This window comes from Phaethon aethereus (genome assembly GCF_964289735.1).
Source record: "Phaethon aethereus genome assembly, chromosome: 3".
Lineage (NCBI taxonomy): Eukaryota > Metazoa > Chordata > Aves > Phaethontiformes > Phaethontidae > Phaethon > Phaethon aethereus.
The window spans coordinates 101,034,577-101,056,611 of NC_138576.1; the positions used below are offsets into that span (position 1 = coordinate 101,034,577).

Genomic DNA, 22,035 nt, shown 5'->3' on the forward strand with positions numbered 1-22,035 from the left:
CATTTTCAAGGTGACTTTGAATTCCTTTCTAGGCTTTAGCATTTGACTGAGTAGAACCTTTCTCTTTGTGATCCATGCTGCCTCCTTGGCATGAAGAAAAGCAAAGCTGCTTGTTTCTTGCACCTCTCTTTTTTTCACACATCATGAATATACTCATGAAGAAACTCAAAATAAGCTTCTTCATGAATCTAGAGTATGTGTCTGTGTCAGGAAGGTGTGTGCAAGAAGGCTTATTTGCATGTGTTTGGGGTTTTTTTTGAGGGGTAAATAAGCCTTAGCAGAGGTAGGAAAGGAGGAGTTAAGAGAAGATCAGACTGACTGTATTAACACTGGAAAGAGATGAGGAGGGAAGAAATTCTGCTTGGTTTTATGTTTCTTGTTCCTATCCTCTAAAAATCTCCCTCAGTGAACCTAAAGCTGTGCAGAAGTTTTCATACATATGTGCCCTAAGAAGATCTAGTAAATCACTTGAGTGAGAGATAAGAGATAACGCAGTCTGTGTGATGTTAATGCAGCACAATGGTCTGGCATTCATCATCAACACCACAGGTGATATCAGCAAATCATGGGTGACTGGTGTGATCCCAAAACTTGTACCCCAAATGTCCTTTATGACTGATCCATGAAGTATTTCAGGACAAGTGACTCAGATTTAATCTGCTCCAGTTGCTAGTGAAACAGCTAAGAGTAAATGTTGGGCAAACCTAAAATGCTAAAAATGCCATTGTCATTGGTAGCGTTCAGCTGCGTGATATGAGCATCCTACATATTGCACAGGAAACGGTAAAGAAAGATATTTTACTTTAATTGTTGCCTCGAGGGCTTGCTGGCATTTGAAAACTGTTTTCAAACTGTTACTTAAAGTACGTGCAAACCTTGGCCGTAGTAAAAGGAGCTTTTCTTCCACATGTTTACCATTGGGTAAATGCGTTAAATAGATTTCTTAAAGCTTTCGTTTGTCAGCATGTTGAGTTAAACCTCTTCTCCCCAGAGCTAACTGTTTAGTTGAAGTGTTAAGTCCATGTCATGGCTTGGAGATGGAAAGTAACTGGGGGTTAGAATCTGTGCACCACTGCTGTGTGCAGTGTGCAAGTTGTAAGTCGCCGTCTCTCTCTCTCTTTTAATAAAGGAGAGATGTTCAGAACTCTCCCTTTTCATATGACTAATGTATTCATCCTCTTGACAAACTTGGGGACACAGTCACCATCTTTTTTCTCTATTTCTGTGTTGGTGTAGTCTTCTAGTGAGGCAAATGGGGAGACTCTGGTGAATAAAACAAGTGTCAGGTTACTCTGATCCTGGACAGAGATTAATGTGTAGGGTTCAACTTTTCTCATGCACTGGATGACTTGCCCTGATGTTCAGGTTAGGCTAATAGACCTCTGAGGCCTCAAACAACTCCTTTAGTTGTGGCTCTTAAAACCAGTTCTGGCAGCTGCCAGGCTTTGAGAAATAAGTGGTAATTACCTGAACATAAACTAGGGAACTGCATGCATGCAAACTGTTGTGAGGTTGCATTAACTGGAGTCTGTGGCAGGATCGTAGGTGATAGATTTCCTTTTCTTCATGTAAGTCAGACTTGTGCATTTTTTTCTCTATTCAGAGATTTTAATTTCTTTTCTGTTTAGAGAGTGGATGGAAGGGTTACAAAAAGCACAAAGTCAGAGTTTGTCTGTATAAAGAGCTGTGCTGAAACTGCTGTCAGTTCAGGAGCAGCCTGAAAATGGAGGTTGGTAGTGCTATGGATGGTTGCAGCTGCATGCAGAAGATTAAACATTTTCATTCTAGATACATGACATTAGCTGCTATGGTGTGGAAAGTTAAGAGCTTCCCAATATTGGATCAATTTCAGGTCTTTCCTATGGCCCTGGGTAGGAAAAAACAGCAAATTGGAAAACACATTTTTAAAGTACTTATTGCCATCCATGATTTTCAAGCTACCTTGAGAGTCTCTTGTAATTTTGGAATCTGTTGGTCAGAAGAATCTCCCAGTCAGATCTTGTGATATGGCACGGGTTGCTTGTGAGCAGTCCAGAAGTTCTCACAGCATCATCTGGGTTACTAATGGAAAACCACTAATCTTGTTAGCCAAAACATGTTTGTGTTCCTTGTGTACTGGGGACAAGTGGAAGGAAGGTTGATGAAATTTTTTTTCTGGGATCAGCTCCAGGATTTCTTCTGCTTTGACAGTCGTCTTGATAACTACATTCTGGTAACTAGATGCACAGCTCACTAAAAATGAACTGGATTTCTAAGCCTGCTGTGAAAAAGGAGTCTTTTGAGCTGAGTGTTAGGATTTAAATGGGAGGTGGCATTTATCCAAATGGCCTTTAAGTGGTGGAAAGCAGAAAAGGCCCATAGACAAGACCCATCTAGGCAGAAGCAGAAGAGAGTATGGTAAAGACACAATACAATCAAAAGCAGAAAAGACTCCCAGCAAAGCAGAGCTGCTCCTGTTGCAGAACGAAATGATTTTCTACAAATGAAATTTATTTTAAAAAGATTGTGCATGGAGCCTATGTAACAGCCTATGTTAACAGAAATACTTCTGGCAGCCTCAGTGGAGAGGTGTAAAGTAGTGGCAGCAGTTTGCAGCACTATATTCAAACATGGTGTAGGACTTAGTATTCAGAGACGCTGTAAGGTGGCGAAAGCTTTCCAGTGATGTTAGATAAGGCATGCTAAGGACAGGAGGAAAGGTCAAACAGCTGCGTGCGTGTTCTGCGAATCCTCTGAAGCAGGTCCTAGCAAGGGAGGCAGTGGGTGTGCTGCCAAGAATTACTAGAACACTCCGCATGGTGAAGTGCACTAGACATTATGAAAAGTACTGTAAACCATGGAAGGTAGCATCACCGATAATGTACTTACGCTACCCGTAATTGTAGGATCATAAGTAGAATGGGGTTTATAGAGGAAAAGGACAACATTGTCCTTAAAATGTTGAATGTTCAGCCTTCTGCATAAGCGACAATACCGCAGGCTGCATCTTTTTTTCCCTTCTGTGCTTTTAATGGTGAATACTTCCTTATGCACAGAGTAGGATTCATGCAGGGAGACAAATGTGTAACAACGACCATTTAAATCCTGGCTAACTAAATAGATGGCAAATACCTGTGCTAGTTGGTGACTACCTGATGACTATGGTGACCTTACATTTAAGAAGTTTGTTCCAGAAAGCAAAATGACACGTGGGAGAGATTATGAAATACTTAGTGTGGCTAGAAGCTGTAATTTGGGGTTTTTTACATCTGCTGTAATAGTTCTAAGAAGGTAACAATTACAGGTCAGTTGCAAGGATGAAAGGATTGAGGTCTAGGAGTGTAAATTAATTCATCTGGTCTCTCTGCTAGAATAAATTCAGGGCTGTTTCAGGAGCAGATTTGACCTGGGGGCAAGTTGTATCTTTTTTATTCTAATAGGTATATTTTGGGTCTTTGTAGTAATATTTCTTTTACATATGACATTCTAGTTTTATACCCTAAAAATATCTCCTATTATTATGAAAACTTCTGGAAGATCTGATTGGGAAGTAATTGAGGTCTTCTAGATTGCATTCATAATATGATTTTTTCTTGTTTAATGGTGGCTCTTGAATAATGTTTAGCTATTGTCCCTAGATACAGAGAAAAAGTTGGCTGACAAAGATAGAAAATGGGCTTAAATATTTTTAAGAAAACTCTTTGATAATTAGCTTTGGGCACAGGGACCCATCACTGCATATACTGTCTGCCTTTGTATTTTGATTTTTTTCTTACCCCAGTTCTCTTCAGTCACAAAGCCAGAGTAGAGGAAGGCTGTTTGCTATCCACAGCTCACCTACTAAGCTTGGAGTCTTTGTGTCTTAGTAAAATATTAATGAAAAACCATTTACTTGAAGACAAAGTGAATTCACACCCTCTTGCAGTTGTTTATGAAACTTCCTAAGCTTATGAAACCAGGTTTTCTGGTACATGCTGTGAAAGTGTTGTCTCTGTTAGCTTAACAAATGTGTGCCCGTTGGATACAAGCACAATAGCACCACTCTTGGTCGTCTTCTGCTTTTAAAACATTGCACTTTATTTCTGAGTATGGTATTTAGTGGTTGTGTTTTTGTTTTTTAAAAAAAGATCTGCATGTGTATCTTTTATTGGCTTGTTTTTTCCTCCTGGATTGATTATAGAAAAAGGAAGTAGCAGTGTTAATTGTGTTCACTGAAAAAATAGTTTTGCAAGCCAGGCCAGTAAACTATGCAAAATCAGCCTCTCCAGGAGTAAACAAATACTGAAGGATTGATCACATTCTTGAGCTATTTCATGCTTTCTCTGAACTAGCTCAAAGTGCAGAAGAGCTTGTGCTTTGGAACAGAAGGACTCTCTTCACAAGAGAGTCAAAGAATGTCAAGGAATGCCAGGTGAAAATAAATTGTATTGCCCGCCCTATGCTGACTAGTTTTTACAGCTAGGTCATGAAGAGTTCTGGTGGTTTTTCTTGGTTTGGTTTCTTTTTTCTTCTTTTTTTTTTTTGGTTTTTTTTTGTTATAGAGCTGGCATTCTGCATTGCTAATTATGGGCATGCTAAGAATCAACAAAAATGTTCAGCTTTTTAATCATATCTAGACTTCTGAAATATGATTTTAACAGATTTATTTAGAGACATAATGGAGCTTCCATGACGTACGAAGATTGCAGGACCTGGCCTACAGTCTGTACGACATTTTGTTATTGTATTGGTCTCTTGTTATACCAAGGGTCAAATGTATTATTTGAATAAATGGACTCACAATTTTATTGGTTAAAAGAAGCTGAAATGCAACCTGCAATAATAATGTTATTGTTATTATTGTTAACAATTAATATTGTTATTATATAAGCTTGTCCTTCATCTGTAAAAATGAAGTCTGGGTACAAAATTGCATTGTTTTTTCCTGATTAGTTGCTGCAGTTCTCCGAGTTTATTAGTACTGCTCCTTCTGTTTCACTGCTGCATTGAAAGGGTAAAGCTGTCCCAAGAGATTTCTTTTTGAAAGACCAGTGGCTACAGACCTGAGTAATTTGACATAGGACAGGTATTAAAAAAAGCTACATTGCAAAACAGTCAGAAAAACAACAGTGGGAAAGAAATCCTGTTGCTTCAAGAAGAACTGTTTAATAACTAGGAATTGAGCCAAAGGTAATAGGGGAAAGAACAACACTGGAAGAATGAAAGGGAGTTGCATAAAATTTTAAAGACGAGGATTTCCTTTTGTAGGGGGCTCAGTTTCTCAGAGCATCCAACCAGGGGTTAGACATGGTTGAAAACTGGGATGTGGAAGTTGGTGTTAATTTTTCAATCATTCATCACCTGGCACAGGTGAAAGCTGGAACAAACATGGTGCTGTTCTAACTGGGACTGTACACAAAAAGGCTTTAATTACCAAAACTTTGCAACCACCCCTCTACTCCTCAGATTGCTTAAGATGCAGAAGTCCAAATGAGTATGGCCCGGCACCTTTGATGTTTTTGGTATCCTGAATACCAAATGAATCCATGAATCCTTCATGTTCAGGAAGTTTAATTAGTTTAATTAGTTGAGAACCATATCTGGGAAGTTCTGACCTGACAGATTTGGGAGAGCTCTGGGTAGGCACACCCATACACACATGGCATTCTTTATAAAGGCTGAGATGGGATATCTGCTGAAATCACATGATGGGCTGGAGTGCTTGCTAAATTTTACAAGTTTTCAGTGAATGATTTCTAGACCCTTGTTACCTTATAGCCCTAAATGTGCAAAACTTCAAAAGCCTGTCTCAGTACTGTAAACATGTAGTTTGTAAAGTGTTCATACTTAAACTAAATATATGAAATGTTAATTTAAATATCTGTATTATACATAGAAAGAATACAAAAATATATGCTAAGTGCATGTATAATTCTATGGGGAGTAATAAGTTTATTTTTTATAAATGTTTTGCTTATGGAAAACTCTAATCAACAGTTGTGGAGAATGAAGGTCTCTGTCTTTCAGCAGCAGAGACTGAGCACGTATCAATGGTGCAAACTCCTCTTGTTCTGCCCTTTGCATCATATCACCTTCTCAAGAATGATACTGAAAACCTGTGCAGAGCCCTGTGCAAAATATTTGTCCCATGCAAGGCCCATGCCTCATTTCAAGGCATGCTTTTAGGATACGGATATTTGTTTGTAATGTCATTTAGCACTGAGAGGTATTTCACCAAGAATGAGGAGATGATGCATTTCTGCAAGCAGATTTTTGCACACAGAATTTCATTTCGGGGGCGGGGGGTGTGTGAGAGTGAAGTAGGGAATATAAATAATACCTTTGCAAATGAACCTAAACCACCAGCTTGTTTTCATGTAAGTCGGCACTCAGCATTTTTAATGACCAAGATAGTACCTACCTGTGCCAGAGTCAAAGCAGCACCCTAGAATGAAAGATGTTTTTATTGTACTACTGATTCCCTGAGCCATAGCCTTCCCACTGATTTGGTTGCTTTAATTCGTGGGGTGTTGATGGGGGGCAAGCAGTTGTGGGACACAATGGGCTCTTAACTTCAAAACCTAAGATGTGTAAAACTCAACATCTTTTTTTTTTTTTTCTATAATCAGTTCCAAACGAGCTCTTACAAGGGGAACTCGGAACTGGCTTGGTTGAACAAATTGATTTCTCATGCATGAGAAAGTCAAGTTAAACATCCTTGAGAAGGCTAGAAATTTAAATTTTGAGACTTAGATTTTTTTATGAAGGGCTTTGATTTGTTAGATTTAGAGCAAGACTGTTGAAATCACTTTGAGGAGCAGAATTATTTATGGCAGTTGCTTACAGGACCAGTGTAATGCCACTTTTCGCATGTTTTTAATTTTGTTCCTTTGCATGGTCTGTGCTGTGTTAATGATCACCTTGTCATGCTAGCAGTGGAAAACGGTTTTTTAAATAATTCCCACTGCTAAGATGAAAGTGTTAACAGAAGTACTGTAGTGAAGGTCTTGATTAAGTTATACACTTGGCTTGATCACAGTGGAGGTTAGCCTTACGATATCTTGTTACCAGGACTAATAAAACCCATTCATTTTTTTCATGTACTATGTTAATTACCCTTTTACTTTCGCTCGTGCAGACACACACAAACTGATTTCATGTTTGTGTTGAAGGCCACAGTTACACTTTGTAGACTTTTCCTTGCTTTACTTACAAGTTCTTATGCAAACAAAACCAACCTTCCCTGATTCCAGAAGTATATTGTAATACTAGAACTTCAAGACTGTAGACCATTACACTTAGGTGCTCAACTTGACCTACTTCTGCTGTAAACAGCAGAAGATAGATTTTTTTTTCTTTTTAATTTCTTCTTACTTACTGAAAATTCTGTCTAATGTACAGGCATTAAGAAGCACAACTAAGAATTAAAATTGCAGAATATCTTTACTCTTTAATGCAAATTCCCCAAATGCAAATTATTCAAGTAAATTACTGTATTGCAATACAGTATACTAATATCCCATATTCCATCATCACTGCCTCTCAGAAACATCAGGAAACAGCTATGTGCCATGTTCTCTGAAGGCTAGAGATCAAATAAACTTGAGTTAATGAACAGTCAAGGGTCCTTCAGAAAAGATGTTCCCAATATTGATTTCCTCCTTCTAAAGCGATGTGTGTTGCGTAGATTAGTTTAATTAGGCACGATCATATCAAGATGGGAGATAGTCTCTCGGGTTATATACCAAAGTATACAGGACTTGATTCTTTGGAGCCGGTGATTTCATGCTCCCCTAATGCAAGGTCGGCACAGCCCTTGGAGCGCAAATACACTGGGGTGTAAGGACAGCCTAGGGATAAAGGGATCTTAGGGTGAAATAGTACTTACATATATGAACTGAATTCTTTTCTATGCTGGTCTGTAGAGCACATCAGTGGCTTCAGTTCAGATTCGTAGAATTAGTAGAGGCAATACAGGCAGCCCTTGCTTTTTAGCTGCCTTCGTTTGCAATGTGTTCTAACTTTTGGCATGATCATCTGTGCGACACTGTGGAAGTCTGTTGCAGAGTAAAGTTAAATTCTCCAAATCAGAGGATTTTACCTGAATCTCATGATTAGTGGTGAGGGCTCAGCTAGTGCCATCCGTGGCAAGGTGAAATAGAATATGGCCTTTCCTGAAGCAAACTCATTTGAAGCATGCTGGTTGAAAAATAAGATGTTAAAGACAGAAAGAGTTCTTATGTTAAGACATGTATGTCTGTGTTAAAGACATGCTCATGTGGACTGTAACTGCAAATGGCATTATTTAGAAGAAAAGAAAAAGAAAAGAAAAGAAGTTACTTGAGCAGTGAAATTAAGGGACCCTGCGTTTTTTCATGGATATGTTTTGCAGATAAGTAGATTTTCTTATGTTTGATGACTGAAGTTTCAGCCTTTCACTAGGCAGGACAGTAACACGGTCTCTTTTCTTTACCCAGCTGGCTATTTTCATACAAACAAGACTTAATATTTTGGATTCCCGTATCCTTTTTGTCAGACTGGATTGAAAATGTACAGCTGGTAAAGAAGTTGTGGTTGGAAACACGTACACAGAAGCATGCCTGCTGATTTCCTTATTTTGTTTAAAAATGGGGCAAGAATCCCTTTGATGTTGTTTATTCTTGTAGATTGCCAGTCTGATTGAATAAAATACACCAGAGCTGTTACTCTTTTCTGTGCACCGAGTGCTCCCTTCATCTCAACCTGCCCTCCCACTTCATCCTTCCTGTTTCTTGCACCTTTTCAAGAAACTCTTCATTGACTCCTGTAAACTTACTGCCTTCTGCTTTTCTGTCTCCATCTTCTCTTTATAATTTGTTTTGTAAATGAAATTAATTCTGAACTGTATGGTTTTTTTTAAACTTTAATTATTTGGTTTTATTACAGTGGTCTTTATTCTACATAGGAAGTTAGGGGAAATGCTTTCTTTACGCAGCCTACAAAAAAATTGAAGGCCTTTTGTTTTGAATGATGTTATACATCTTTGGAGCAAGATATTTTTAGCAAAATATATACAAATTTGGCTGAAAAATAAGGCTATAAAATGCTATACTTTATGTTCAGCAGAGACTGAAAGGAGCCTAAAAGCTAAAGCCTCCGAAGATTTTTTGTGTTCACTAAGCAGCTTAAATTTCTTTGCTCCTGAAATGCCTACCTGCATCCTACTGAGGATGCTCTATGCCTCAGGAGGACTCTGCAGCTGTGGCTGTGGGCAGCTCTGGGCCAGGCTGCATTTAGGCACTTCAAATGAAAACTCCTGTGCTTTCAATTATACCTCTGGGTTGTCAGCAAAATGGGGAGGAATGAGCCATCACTTGTGGTTGGAGAAGGGGAAAAAGGTAAATTGGAAAAATCCGGTTGACTGCTGAAAGAGTCAAGCTGAATTGAGGAGAATAAGGGAGCTGGAGGTGATGCTCAGACTTGTTCTTGCCAATGTGAGAGGAAGTCATAAAGGAGAAGAAAGATCTGGTGAAAGTTGTGGCAAGAGGGAGACTGAACTGGGTCCAAAAGAGGAATAATGTAGGGAAGAAGCAGAGTGGACAAAGGAGGTAAAAGGGGAGCACTTAACTGCATTTTGGGACACAGAGTGACTGGAGATCGTTAAGAGGCTGAGCATCAAACCCAGGGCTTAAATCATCAAGATAGTTAGACCTGTGTTGAGATACTGTGGGGTCTGGTGACTGGGACTAGGTAGAAGGTACTGGAGCAGTGCTATGGGTATACCTATCCTCTGTAGTGATGTTACTGTTTCCTATTGTCCAACAGTTTCAAATCTCGTGACTTATGAGCTTCAATATAATGTCACATTATTTGGGTAAGGTATAGATTTTTTCTTCCTTTTTGGAACTTGGAAAACTACACGTACACACTGCTATCTTCTCCCTCCACCCTTTCCCCACACTAAGAATATTCATAAGATTGCAAGGCCAAGAATCCAAAAGTTAGGAAATGCAACTTTAATTCAATCTTGTTGTGCTGCATGTATTAAGAAGGAAAGATTAGCTACACTATATCACTGTTGTTTTTTTTTTTTACTTCAGTTCATTCAGAATTCAGTAGGTAGTACACATTTTCTCTGATGATGAATCGGGAACGTACGGTATAGGAAGCTATCGACTCCAACAGTACTACCTCAGTTGCAAAATGGAAAGCAATAGTAGGACCAGGATCACAAGAAGGGACATGCCAAAGCCATTTAGTGTTGCTCTTCTGATTTGCATTCTATCCCTGCCTCTCCCAGAGAGCTGTTTTGCGCAGGTAAGCAAGTCACTCCAACCATAGTTGGAAAGGAGGTCACTGGTTTGCTGAGTGTTTAGCTAGATACCTTGGAGGCATGATTTGCAGACGTTCAGAGCACATACAGCTGAAGCCAGAGGGAAATGCATTTTCAGTATTCTAGCATTATGGGGTGCTGACTACTGAGTGAAACAGGTCATAATGTCTCAGATCAGACATCTAAAATCAGTGAAGATTTTTTTAATCTTCATGGCTGTCTACTTTGCCTGCAAAATGGGTAGTGCCATTTCTTCTTTCTGTGGACATTGTGGAAATACAGGTGATTTGTGAAGCGGTCCCTATCATGATGAATGACTGAGAGTCACAGGTTACTTAGCCATTCTGTCTTCCTTGCCTCTTTAGAATATTTTGGAATATTTGGAATGAAAAATGTTCAAAGCCATATATTAAATGTGGAGAGAATAGAAGGAGAGGTTTCTTCCCAGTGACTGGCAAGTCCCTGATGTTCATGTCTGCATTAAGATGTGAGACACAAATGTTTTCACTTCTGTGGTAACTTGTGCAAGGAGCGCTTACATTCCACACATCAGTATGTTGGGGGGAGCACTCAACAACACTGTCTCAATTCCTTCTCACTTGAAGAGTCACAAACTAATTCCTCCAGGGACTTTGAAGGAAAAGACAAATAGAAAATCTGTATTAGACAAGTACATTGGTGTCTATGTTAGACTTTCCATTGAAGACCTCTGATTACTGTCTGAATAATATTTATCAGTCAGTGAGTTGGTGTATATGTTCACATACGCAAGACTAAGCAGCTCTTACTCCTCCAGTAAACTTACTTGGAAGGAGGGCTCAAAGTAATTCGTACAAACCATATTACGACTTACTGATCCACCTGAGCATGTCAAGGCCTCCAAAATGGTGTTGTGTCTAATGGAGATGCAGATGAAGTAACAGGTAGCCACCCCACAGATGTCTGGGATAGAGACATACGATCCAAGTCACTTGGACCCTGCTAGAAGATGCCTTGATGACAGCTAGAAGTTTCCTAGCAAGTCTTGACCAGCTGTTACACATTTAAATGGCAGTTGTATGGAAATGCCAGAGCCTCAAGTATTTCAGTAAGAGAGATAAATAAGCCAGAGGATTTCCCAAGAGGTGTGGACCTGCCCATGTAAAGGGAAATGCCTGAGGTCACTGAAGCTACAAAATCCAGAAATGACCAAGGAGGCAAGAGCTGTGTGAAAGAAAAAGGAGGTGAGTCTCTTTAAGGTGGAATGTGAACATGATTGTGGTGGGTTGACCCTGGCTGAGCACCAGGTCCCCACTAAAGCCTCTGTATCTCTCTCCTCCTTGGCTGGACAGGGGAGAGAAAATGTAACGAAAGGCTCATGGGTCAAGATAAGGACAGGGAGATCACTCACCAATTACTGTCACAGGGAAAACAGATTTGATTTGGGGAAATCCGTTTAATTTATTACCAACCAAATCAGAGTAAGATAATGAGAAATAAAACCAAATCTTAAAACACCTTCCCCCTACCCCTCCCTTCTTCCTGGGCTCAACTTCACTTGTGATTTTCTCTACCTTCTCCCCCTCCAGCGCTGCAGGGGGACGGGGAATGGGGGTTGTGGTCAGTTCATCACACGCTGTTTCTGCCGCTTCTCCTTCCTCAGGGGGAGGACTCCTCACACACTTCCCCTGCTCCATTGTGGGGTCGCTCCCATGGGATATAGTCCTCCATGAACTTCTCCAATGTGGGTCCTGCCACGTGCTGCAGTTCTTCACGAGCTGCTCCAGCCTGGGTCCCTTGCATGGGGTGCCGTCCTTCAGGAACAGGCTGCTCCAGAGTGGGTGCCCCACGGGATCACAAGTCGTGCCAGCAAACCTGCTCCAGCCTGGGCTCCTCTCTCCACAGCTCCACAGGTCCTGCCAGGAGCCTGCTCCAGAGTGGGCCTCCCACAGGGTCACAGCCTTCTTCAGGCAGGAGCCTGCTCCAGAGTGGGGTCCTCCCCGGGCTGCAGGTGGGCATCTGCTCCACCGGGGGCCTCCATGGGCTGCAGGGGCACAGCCAGCCTCACCATGGTCTTCACCCACCACAGGCTGCAGGGGAATCTCTGCTCTGGCACCTGGAGCACCTCCTGCCCCTGCTTCTGCACTGACCTTGGTGTCTGCAGGGCTGTTCCTCTCACATATTCTCACTCTTCTCTCTGGCTGCAGTTGTGCAGTTTGGTTCCCCCTGCCCCTTCTTAAATATGTTATCACAGAGGTGCTGTCACCATTGCTGATGGGCTTGGATTTGGCCAGTGGCAGGTCCCATCTTGGAGCTGGCTGGCATTGGCTCTGTTGGACATGGGGGAACCTTCTAGCAGCTCCTCACAGAAGCCACCCCTGTAGCCCTCCGGCTACCAAAACCTGGCCATGTAAACCCAGTACAATCTTGGGAAGAAACATTGAGTCCTGATACTAGAAGTGCCTCAGCCACACTAGGGTGATTAGGACCAGTAAGGCTTTACGCTGACCTAAATTTTTGGTAGTATAAGAATAAGGACTCTGTATACTTCATTTCATTTCAGGGTATTTCTGAAAGTAAGTCCAGAAACCAACTCACTCTCAAGTGAAATCATTGGTTCATCATCTTCCCGTTGTGAAGAGCAAATGGTTCTCTCATGAACTGAAAATGCTCTCGAAAAATTTTTCTGAGCTAGGTATTTCCCATTCAGGATTGATATGTGCAGCTACACTTAAATTATCTGTTAGATACCTGCGGGATCTGTAATCACTGAACTGTTGAATAGGAGGTCCTTGGCAGCACCTGCCTGTCTAGACCACAGCTCGAGAGTCAGGATGACATTTTTAACTGGAATGTCAGAAAACCATGTAAAAACAGATGATACTACACCACAGATCATACTACACTGCATTGAAAGCAGCTTGCAACAAGTTGGAAGGCATTTGGATCTTGACAGGGAAAGAAAAAAAGGAAGAACATCCTCTTGGTCATCTGTTACGAATGTGTGAATGTTTTGTGGTCCTGGTATTTTCTAAAGTTACAGTATGCTTGCAAGTTTAACGATATTTTTTATGGCATTGTGTATCTGTGTATGTATATGTCATCAAAAAGGAAAAAATAATGTGAGCCATTCTTTACACACAAGTTTCATCTTTTAGACAACACCTGAATAAGAAAGACAATCTGGGCTGTATGGGAAGCTTTTGACGTAAGGGTGTTGATTTTTTTTATCAAGCGTTTGTGTAGTGAACACCTTCTGTGAGGTTTTGGTCTTTAAGTATATGCTCTTACAATGCTGAGAAAATGGGTTTAGAAAACTGACCAGTAAAGAAGTTGAGAATATATCATGAACCTTTTTGACATAAATTATTATACAAAAAGTTTATGGCACTTCCCATAAGAACCATTTTATAGTCACTTCATTTCAAATGTCACCCTTTTTTAATAAGTAATATGAAACAAAGATAAAAATTAAATAGAAATCATCTTAAAAACGGTCTCTCCTCATACTTATTTCATTATAAGGTATCAGAACAGATATGAAGACTGAGTTGCTGAGGTTCCCAACTTGCCTTTTGCTGTTCTGCTCAAAATACCTGCATTCAGTAAGTCACACATACACCTGGATCGGGTGTTTTGTAGTAAGTTAGCGAGTGTCTTCTCTACTCAGACACTCTCAATAGCCACAGCTTGCAAGAATCTGCAACTCTGCATTGTCCCACCCTTTAGAGCAGAACTGCTGGGAGAAGGGTAAGATATACTAATGTGAACCAGCATTCAGGAGAAAAGTTAGAACAAGATCAAAGCATATTGTAACCTAAGTGGTCTTGAGTAGTTCAAATTTTTATATGTTTATTAGAAAGTTTTCCAGCAATCTAAAATTAGTCTAAATTCCAGTAATTCAAAAGTGAAGAGTTTGCTTACCAGTTGTCACCAGCTGCGACAAGCATGCGTCTAGAACAAGGGTTTATAGGACCAGAAGAATTAAGTACAGTGTTGCATCAGTACTTGTGTAGAAATACATAGCATTTTTATGCCTTGTATTGGTGTCTTGCAGAAAATTCTGCCAACATACACTTAGTAATTCAGGTCACATGGTTTAATTAAAGAAAAAGTAGGACTACTGCACTGAAACTCATAATCGCCTTAGCAAGACTTACTGGTGTATATGGTGCTTGTTAAAATCAGTGGCTTTTGCAGTGGGAACTTTACATTACTTACTACTTTTTAAAGAATTACATTATATAAGCATGTGTAATCACTGTGACTTTTGACTTTGTATTCCCAAATTTATTTCAACACCTTACAAGTTGTTCTCAGCCCACTTACACAACGTTAGATCATCACATGGATGAAGGAACCGCTTGCTTTGTAGAATACAATGCCACTAATTAAAGTGGAAAGTGAATAGAACTGAATTAGAATCAGCTCATCCATCAAAGACTGGCTACTGATTATTCACTGCCAGCGCTCATTTAGCTCTATTAATTACTCAGTGGCACCGTTATGTAAAGGTGCCATATAATTGTTATATGCTTGAAAATTCAGAAAGAATACATGAAAAATAATTTCATGTGCTCAGCACTGGAGTCTGAAGGTGGTAAATGTTAAATGGAGTGTTCATGTGAGTAATCTTATTAAATGTTTTTTTCTTATCAGCATTTTAATTACAAGTGAGTAAACAGGACAGCAGCTTACTGATCTGGATAGGCTCCTTATGCAAGCTGTGATGGTCACGGCTATGACTCTGTAGCAATGAAGGAAAGCCTGCCTTTCGATTACTGATTTAAAAAATAGCTGTTAAACATTTGAGTGTTCTGCCCAAATTGTATTGGTTTTCAGGTATTGAGGGGAGAAGACTTTTGTGTACAGTTTTCTGTATCGATTACCTACCCTTTCCTTATTCCTTTATCCCTTAAATAACAAACCTTTTACCACCATTTTCCAGATATTTTTCTGAAATTCCAGCTATGTCACAGAGATAAATGGGTCTCCTGTGTTCCTATAGCAGAGTTGTAACTCACATCTCATTCACATTCACAAATCTTCATCAGTGCTAAGCAAAAAATTTCTTAGTTGGAACATGCCAATAACAAGAGTCTTTAGTCATGTATTTTGTACTGGTGGTACTAACTTGAAACTGTGAGTACATATCTTTTTTCCCCCAATAAATACATAACTTGAGTTAAAAAATATACTCGCATTCGCATTGGCAGTGTTTTAAGCAATTAGTTGAATAATATTATTTTTACCTTTTCAAAAGGAAAAGCATGTGTTCTGTGGGTTTATGCAAGGGGTATTGTTTTTTTGCTGTTTAAATTAGAACATGGCTTTTGGGGGGAGGTTCTGCAAAAGCAGTAATGCAAGTGGTAAAGTCCAAACGCTCATTTCCTCTGACAGATCTGTGAGCTGCGGTTGTTTTGTAATAAAACCCTTTGAGTAACAGGAGGCAAGGCTTGTCTAGGAAAAGCTTATGTATGCATGTATATATTTAAAAAAGCGGGGGGGAATCTAGTTACAGAGTTGAAAAATACTGTTCTGTTCACATTCAAAAAAGGGGCTTGAAAAGATGATGAATATGTGTGTGCTTTTTTGTTCAAGAAGGAACTTCAATTTTCTGCTCAGCCCTGAGCTGTAAGTTTCCCTCATAATCAGAGATGTTATTAACTCAGATCTGTTTATAATCAGTGTCAAAGCTGAGAGCAGCATTACTGCCACTCTGCTCGGGGACTGCAACTATTAAGAAATTAGTTTTGATTAGTTTGTTTTGTAATAGTGTTGTGTTTTGACATCGTGTTGCATGATGTCAAGAAGGGCCTCTTTTTAAAGTCATCCTGAAAAAGCACGGCTATAAAACAGACTCAGGCAGGAAAATGGAAAACAGATGAAGTAGTTGTACGTCATCTAGGGAATGATATTTCTCGAGAGGATAGAAGTGATCTAATCGCCTTTGATTTTATGAAACACTATAAAAAGGAATCTGCTTATATATTAGATTTTACATAAATGGTCACTTTAAAAAGTGGAAAGTTTGATGTTTGTAACTTAAATTGACACACTGCAATGAACAAGCACGCTTTCGAGAGCCATCTGCCCGCTACCCGGACACAACAGTTACCGTTTCTGCATTTCCTTTTTTGTTTGGTTGGTTGGTTTTCTGTTTGCTTGTTTGTTTTGGGGTTTTTGTTTTGGTTTTGTTTTGTTATACTTCTCAGTTGTCCTCTTTTAATCTTACTTAGTGCCCAGAAAGATGATGGCATTGTAACATTATTTGTGGAGATTGAGTGGGTATGAGAACCCCTTTACTTCCTATCTACTGCTACTACTTCTTCTGTCCTGTTGTTTTTCTGGTGGCAAGTCACCTGTGTGTTGCCTTGCTGTGGAGTTACACAATTCCTGTCTAGCTCAAAGTAGAGCATATAAGCAGGTTATTTCGACATAAGAAATTTGGTTTCTAACCTCGCTTTACTTACGAGTTTATGTAACTCTTGGGTTGGGCCCAAGTGGGATTTTTTTCTTCTTTAACTTTGAAGGCTTTTTAAGTTTTGTGAAGCTTGTGCATACATAAATGCAGTATTTTAAGTAAAAAAAAAATATATCTGCAGCAATGCCTCACTCAGCTCTCTTATATTTGGTATGTCAAGAATAGAGGCCAACTTGATTATTCACACCAAAAAGAAGAAAACCTTCAATGCGGCAAAAACGTGATTAGTGTTCCAATAGGTGAATTTTCCATTTGCAAATCTAATATTACAGGTATTAGTGACTGTGATGCTATGGGAACCTGATCTCTTGCTTGGTATTCATCACCTTGTTAAGATAATGTATCAGAAAACCTGAGGTAAATCTCCAGTTTTGCCAAGCAATCATTCAGTGAGCTTTGTTGATTTAAATGTCCATGCTTGTCTCTGAAGCAAGAATACTACCTTATTTTACCAGGGTGTTACGAGGTACTGTAGTGATAGTGATGTAGTCATGTTCATGCCTAGGTAGGCGGCACTTTGTGCAAAAAAGTAAAAAATATTTTACCAATTTAAGGTATACCTGGTCTACCTAAAATACTTCCAGTAATTTCAATTGGAGAACTTACCCTGTATTTGTTCCTTGAAAACATCCTTGCTGTTGGTATACCGCTCTTTGAGAGGCTTTCTTTCAGGACTGTTAACACTAAGCTTCCTTGCAGTTTTATTTCTCTTTATGTTTGTTCGGAACACAGTATACATTTACAAAAATTGCATTACTCTTTGATCTGAAATGAACTTTAGTTAACAATTTCCAGTATAAAATCAATTACAAAGTGCTTTGTTAGGCAAGGAATACGTTCTGCTTTTCTACGTTGCCTATATTTTATCATGGTTGTCCTTAATATCTGTGTATGTGCTCTTAATACATCCTTTCAGTTCCCCATAATATCACCGAGACTTTAACAGAGAACAATTGTATAGTTGGAGGACACGTAATAGGCCACTAGAAGAAATATTTGCATCTGGCATGATCAAAGCTTTTGGAGTATATGAATGTGTATGTGGGAGGTCTAATTTTTATGTGGGTGGATTCACAAAGACTAAAACACTGCAGTCCTTAACCCCTTTCCCTTTATGAAAATTCAGTTCCTCAAAATGAAAAAAGCATGTAGTACCTGATTCTTATCGTTTGTTTTTCATTTCAAGGAGTAGTATTAATTCTTCTGCTTGTAACTACTTGTTTAAGGCATAGAGAAGTTTTTGTATTTCAGCCCTGTAGTGGCTTATTTAGTAAGATGATCATCTTGCTCATGTTGTTTTTCATTTTGGAACATATACATGTTTTAGAATTTAAAAACCTGACAATTTTAACACAGTTTTGATAGTCTGTAGAACTGTTGTGGTAGGAGCACTACTGTATTTTCAGTGTTTGCCAATAGCTACGTCTTCAGGTTCAATTTCTGCTGCTTTAGTTCCTGTGGCAGTAACCAGATATGTGGGGCTTCTAGAAATCTGTCACTTGAAATTTTTTATTCAGTTACTTTAAATAGTTACTTAGATTATGAAAGGCTATTAATAGTCATTTGAATCATCTCTGTTAGTGTTTTGCGTACATGACTGATGGAGAAGTTTTGGATTATAGCTGACCTGAACTAAGAGCTTGCTGAACGGGGAGGTCTCGCTCTCCCTTCGGCCTCTTTCCTTCCCCCCGCTGCCCTGTGATCTTCCCCTCCCCGGCTCCCAGCCGTACCAATTCTGACTGCAGGGTAACCAGCTCAGCTTGCCACCCGAGCAGAAGAACCCACATGCCGAGTTGCGTGCCAAATTCATGTTCTGCTATTCAGAGCGTTAATTTACCAGGTGATCAGCAGAGTACCTGAGCTGGCTGGAGGTAAGCATCGGAGTCCATGGCCCGAAGGGGGCTGTGGGGTGAGGAAAGCCACCTGCCCTTTTTGCCCCCGGTGAACTTCCAGCTTGCTCGGACCACTTTCTGAAGTCATAGCGTGAGTCATGAACACGGCATCATGTGTAATATGTGGCTTCTTGAAAATCAGCTCTGTTTTGCCGGCAAATGATGAAGTGAGGAGCAGGTTTTGTAAACAGTTAATACGTCAGTGAAGACACGTACATTTATTTTTAGAAGACATAACCTTTTGTGGGTATCTTAAAAGATTCTGTACACACAGCATCTATTGCTGTTACTTTTAGAGCTGAGGGTCATCAAAGCAATGGCACATTTTCCCCTCTGAAAACTTTTTTTACCTATTAAGTCATGGGTGTGTATGTAACTTTGCTTGCTATTATTTATCTGTATTACTTCAGCACCCCAAGCTTAGGGAGTTGATACACCTTTTTTGCATACTTGCGCCATCTTTTTGTTGTCCTTGTGGTAATGGTAGTCCCCAAATCTGATCCTGAACTATTCTGGCATCAAATTTGTGTGAACTGGTATCAAAGTCAGTTCATGTCAGTGTGTTTCTTAAGTAGTGGCAGCTGAAGAAGGGATTCAGAAACCATGGAGCCATTCCTGATGCTCTGCAGTAGAGGGATGGGATGGGATGGGATGGGCAGGTGGAAGCAAAAACTCTTCATGTGCCAGAGTTTGATCTGTTGCTGAACCTGTGTCAACACCTCAAGTACCAAGAGGCCACAGTGCTAGCTTCTCTAGCACAAAACCCAAGATAGGCAGGCTCTTACCCAAATTTTTCAAGCCTAAGTTTCAGCATTCTGAAAGTGATGTTGCTTTGTTTTTCTCTGGTCTCAACATCAGAACTGATGCGTGAGTTTTTTTGATCAGTTAAATGGTGTCTGCAGTTCACAGAAGGGTGGTCAGCATCTTTTGGGTCAATACTGCGTTCAGGGTCTTCATGTTTTTCCTGTGTGTTAGACCTTCTTTGTATGTTTTTCTTGTAATTTTTTTCACTTCTCTTTGGGGGGGAAAAAAAATCTTATAATTTCCTTTGTTGTGGTACAAGGTTCCCTACAAGATTGCTGTGCTATGTGTCACAGAACTGCCTTTTCTTCTGTCACACTGTTGAAAAACATCTAGGAAGCAAGTTCAGTCTGAGTAGAACCTCAGCATTACTTTTTTTGCTACCTCTTGGTAGTTTTCAGCATGTTCACGTAATAACAGAATTAGAGGCCCCAATATATGTTTTGGTGCATTTCTCAGTAGTCCAGTGGTCTCATTCACAAAGAGACCATCACCATATTTATACTTCAGGAGTCTAAATCTTAAAAGGGAAAAAAGGCTCCAGAAAATGGCAGCTATTTTAGATATCTGCAGTTGTATCTATAATCAGTCCTCCAAAGCAGCAGCTAACTTCAGGAAGACAGTAGTGGGAAATAACATGTTTGGGTTTTAGCTCCCAGCATCACTTAATTTGCTAAATATTCAAATACAAATAAAGTGATACAGGCAAGAGACATTATATAAATATTGACAATCGTAGGCATTCAGTAATCATCTGTAAAACTCCGAAGGATCATCAGAATTCAAAAGAGCTGGGTTTAAAATGTTGTGTTTTGTAAGCGTTCGTAACAGGGATGTTTGTTTCAGGCTCAGAATCTGGTGCTCCATCTTTATTTCTGTTCTTCCAGCTCTGATTCTTCCAGTATTTCTGAGGCGTAAAGGTCCCCATGACACTTGAATGAAACTGTGTTTTCTACCTGAGCCTAAGCAAATCAAAACAGAGAGGACAACCATTGTACCCATTCTTTAGAGTATCAGACTGGTACCAAGCGGGGCACAGCAACAGAGGAAGCAAGGTTGTTTGGGGTTTTTTTATTTAAAAAAAAAAAAAAAAAAAAAGTCCTGGAAAGAAATGTCAGCAAAAGCAATACCTAAAAAAAGTGGTGTGGGAATGTCACACTGCACCCCTGCAAGCTCCCCCTCACGGACAAAGCTGATGGATGTCCTCCTACAGTGATAAGTCCTGATATGAAGAAAACAGATTTGAACATTTCATTTTACTGTCTAGCAGAGACAAACTGCATATGTAACATTATTAGTGTCACCAAGAGATTGACTGCCTGCCTTCCTGTTGCTTGTTCAAGGAGATTTCCATTTACCCTCATCTAACTCCAAGATAAAGAAGGGACCATCTGTTCTTTCTCCTTCACTCCCTTCCTTACTACAGTCCTTTGTTCTTATGGTCTCAAATACTAATTCATCCTCCCCGATGTCCTCGGTACCTTGCCTGGTCTATCAAATACCATGTACCCATCGTTCCAGCGGTCTGTTTTGCCCTTAGTTGTTTACTGCGCTTCCTTATTTGTTGGCACACGTATTTCCCTAGTCCTGGTGTTTTACTGTACGTTTCTCGGCTGCGCCAACATAGTTTAGAAAACCTGCAGCTGGCGTGAGGCCTCGGGAGGTGTTGCAGAACACGGGTCTGTGCTGTGGCTCTGAACGTAGGTTGTGAAGGACAGGACTTGGCTGCACTGCTATGCCTCTTTCTTGTCAATAATCGTTTTCCTTCATGAGAAACACGTGAATACACTCAGTCACAAAAGTAAGATCTGCCTTGCGTGTCCGTATTGATTTTTTCCAAATAATTCTGGCTCTGCTGTGTTTTCTGCTTGCAAAAGACAGCGTTCAAGAATGATGTGTCCTTACGATACTACTGCTTAGAAGACAGACCATTCAGTGGACAGTTTTCTTTTGATGGCGACTGTGAACCAGGATGAATTTTGCCAAAATCTGTTTTACAATAATAGAGATCTTACAGGGGCTTCTTCCTGTAGCTCTCCTCCTCCAGTCATCTTCCCACACCCTCATTAAAAAAAGAAAAATAGCGTCAACATTACCAGCGCTGTACCTCGTTCCTGTGAACGCAGTTATCGGAGTTCTCGTGCAAACAGGGATTCTGGCATTTTTATGTACTCCGTTATTGAGGGCAGCTCTAGGAACCACACAGTTAAAACAGCATCTGCCCAAATGAGAGCCATGGGGAAGTTTACGAAGAAATATGGCTTTGTGTACAGTTCTGGCATGATAGCAAAACCTGTATAAATACAGCTCTGTGATGGCATTGTAAACAGGGTTTGCCTTTCCCTTCTTTAACATCTCTAAGCCTGTCGTGCATGCTTGATCTCTCTTACACGTGCGTATATGTATACACGTGTATATATATGTATTTCTTATTCTATATAAAGAGATTGCACACCGAATAATTATTCATTTTATATCCCAGCCCTTTAAAAACATATAATGTGCTGTAGGTTTTGAGTTCCAGTAAATCATCAAATCAGATTTAAGGCATAGCTGCAGTTTTACAATAACAGTCACCGTGTAGTAGTGTCAGGACTGTCTCTGGAGAT

At 39.9% G+C, this 22,035-nt stretch overlaps 1 protein-coding gene across 1 annotated transcript in view; it reads left to right on the plus strand.

Moving 5' to 3' along the window:
• The window catches only part of THADA (THADA armadillo repeat containing), a gene marked incomplete at its 3' end in the record, with an annotated part of 166,742 nt that overhangs the window by 142,714 nt on the left and 1,993 nt on the right, over nucleotides 1-22,035 (plus strand). The window lies entirely within an intron of this gene.